This window comes from Engraulis encrasicolus, unplaced genomic scaffold, assembly GCF_034702125.1.
Source record: "Engraulis encrasicolus isolate BLACKSEA-1 unplaced genomic scaffold, IST_EnEncr_1.0 scaffold_31_np1212, whole genome shotgun sequence".
Taxonomy (NCBI): Eukaryota; Metazoa; Chordata; class Actinopteri; order Clupeiformes; family Engraulidae; genus Engraulis; species Engraulis encrasicolus.
In genome coordinates, this window is record NW_026945610.1 from 657,813 (window position 1) to 660,312 (window position 2,500).

At 34.6% G+C, this 2,500-nt stretch overlaps 1 protein-coding gene across 1 annotated transcript in view; it reads right to left on the reverse strand.

The window, feature by feature from the left end:
• The window catches only part of lipca (lipase, hepatic a), a 39,807-nt gene that overhangs the window by 19,330 nt on the left and 17,977 nt on the right, over window positions 1–2,500 (reverse strand). The window lies entirely within an intron of this gene.

Sequence of the window (2,500 nt, forward strand, 5' to 3'; positions counted from 1 at the left end):
AATATAGTGTAATGTAATGTAATATAGTGTAATGTCATGCTACGTACCCATGAGTCCGAACTGGGAGAGGTGTGAGTAGAGATGTAATGTAATGTTATATGCTGTAATGTAGTGTAGTGTAATATAGTGTAGTGTAGTGTAGTGCAGTGTAGAGTACTGTAGTGTAGTGTAATGTAGACAGTGTAGTGTAATGTAATGTAATGTCATGCTACGTACCCACGAGTCCAAACTGTGACAGGTGTAATGTAATGTAATGTAGTGAAGTGTAATGTAATGTAGTGTAATGTAGTGTAATGTAGTGAATTGTAATGTTATGTAGTGTAGTGTAATGTAGTGTAGTGTAGTGTAGTGTAGTGTAATGTAGTGTAGTGTAGTGTAGTGTAGTGTAGTGTAGTGTAGTGTAGTGTAGTGTAATGTATTGTAGTGTAGTGTAGTGTAATGTAGTGTAGTATAATGTTGTGTAATGTAGTGTAGTGTAATGTAGTGTAGTGTAGTGTAGTGTAGTGTAATGTAGTGTAGTGTAGTGTAGTGTAGTGTAGTGCTGTGTAGTGTAATGTAGTGTAGTGTAGTGTAGTGTAATGTAGTGTAGTGTAATGTAGTGTAGTGTAGTGTAGTGTAATGTAGTGTAGTGTAGTGTAGTGTAGTGTAGTGTAGTGTAATGTAGTGTAGTGTAGTGTAGTGTAGTGTAGTGTAGTGTAGTGTAGTGTAATGTAGTGTAGTGTAATGTAGTGTAGTGTAGTGTAGTGTAATGTAGTGTAGTGTAGTGTAGTGTAGTGTAATGTAGTGTAGTGTAATGTAATATAGTGTAGTGTAGTGTAATGTAGTGTAGTATAATATAATGTAATATAGTGTAATGTACTCTACGTTCCCATGAGTCCGAACTGTGAGAGGTGTGAGTAGAGGTGTAATGTAGTGTAGTGTAGTGTAATTTAATGTAATGTAGTGTAGTGTAGTGTAGTGTAGTGTAATGTAGTGCAATGTAATGTAATGTAAAGTAAAGTAGAGTAATGTAATGTAATGTAATGTAATGCTATATGCTGTAATATAGTGTAATGTAGTGTAATGTAGTGTAATGTAATGTAAAGTAGTGTAGTGTAATGTAACGTAGCGTAGTGTACTTCACCCTACCCATGAGTCCGAACTGTGAGAGGTGTGAGTAGAGGTGTAATGTAGTGTTATATGCTGTAATGTAATGTAATGTAATATAATGTAATATAGTGTCATGCTACGTACCCATGAGTCCGAACTGTGAGAGGTGTGAGTAGAGTGTAGTGTAGTGTAATGTAGTGTAGTGTAGTGTAGTGTAGTGTAGTGTAGTGTAATGTAGTGTAGTGTAGTGTAGTGTAGTGTAATGTAGTGTAGTGTAATGTAGTGTAGTGTAGTGTAATGTAATGTAATGTAATGTAATGTAATGTAGTGTAGTGTAGTGTAGTGTAGTGTAGTGTAGTGTAATGTAATGTAGTGTAGTGTAGTGTAGTGTAGTGTAATGTAGTGTAGTGTAGTGTAATGTAATGTAGTGTAGTGTAGTGTAGTGTAGTGTAATGTAGTGTAGTGTAGTGTAGTGTAGTGTAATGTAATGTAATGTAATGTAGTGTAGTGTAGTGTAGTGTAGTGTAGTGTAATGTAATGTAGTGTAGTGTAGTGTAGTGTAGTGAAGTGCAATGTAGTGTAGTGTAGTGTTGTGTAGTGTAATGTAATGTAGTGTAATGTAGTGTAGTGTAGTGTAGTGTAATGTAGTGTAGTGTAGTGTAGTGTAGTGTAATGTAATGTAGTGTAGTGTAATGTAGTGTAGTGTAGTGTAGTGTAGTGTAGTGTAGTGTAGTGTAATGTAGTGTAATGTAGTGTAGTGTAATGTAGTGTAGTGTAGTGTAGTGTAGTGTAGTGTAATGTAATGTAATGTAGTGTAGTGTAGTGTAGTGTAGTGTAATGTAATGTAATGTAGTGTAGTGTAGTGTAATGTAGTGTAGTGTAGTGTAGTGTAGTGTAGTGTAGTGTAATGTAATGTAGTGTAATGTAGTGTAGTGTAATGTAGTGTAGTGTAGTGTAATGTAGTGTAGTGTAGTGTAGTGTAGTGTAATGTAATGTAATGTAATGTAATGTAATGTAGTGTAGTGTAGTGTAATGTAGTGTAGTGTAGTGTAGTGTAGTGTAGTGTAGTGTAGTGTAATGTAATGTAGTGTAATGTAGTGTAGTGTAATGTAGTGTAGTGTAGTGTAATGTAGTGTAGTGTAGTGTAATGTAATGTAGTGTAGTGTAGTGTAATGTAATGTAGTGTAATGTAGTGTAATGTAGTGTAGTGTAGTGTAGTGTAATGTAATGTAATATAATGTAATATAATGTAATGCTACTCTACCTACCCATGAGTCCGAACTGGGATAGGTGTGAGTAGAGGTGTAATGTAATGTTATATGCTGTAATGTAGTGTAATGTAATGTAATGTAATATAATGTAGTGTAGTGTAGTGTAGTGTAGTGTAGTGTAGTGTAGTGTAGTGTAGTGT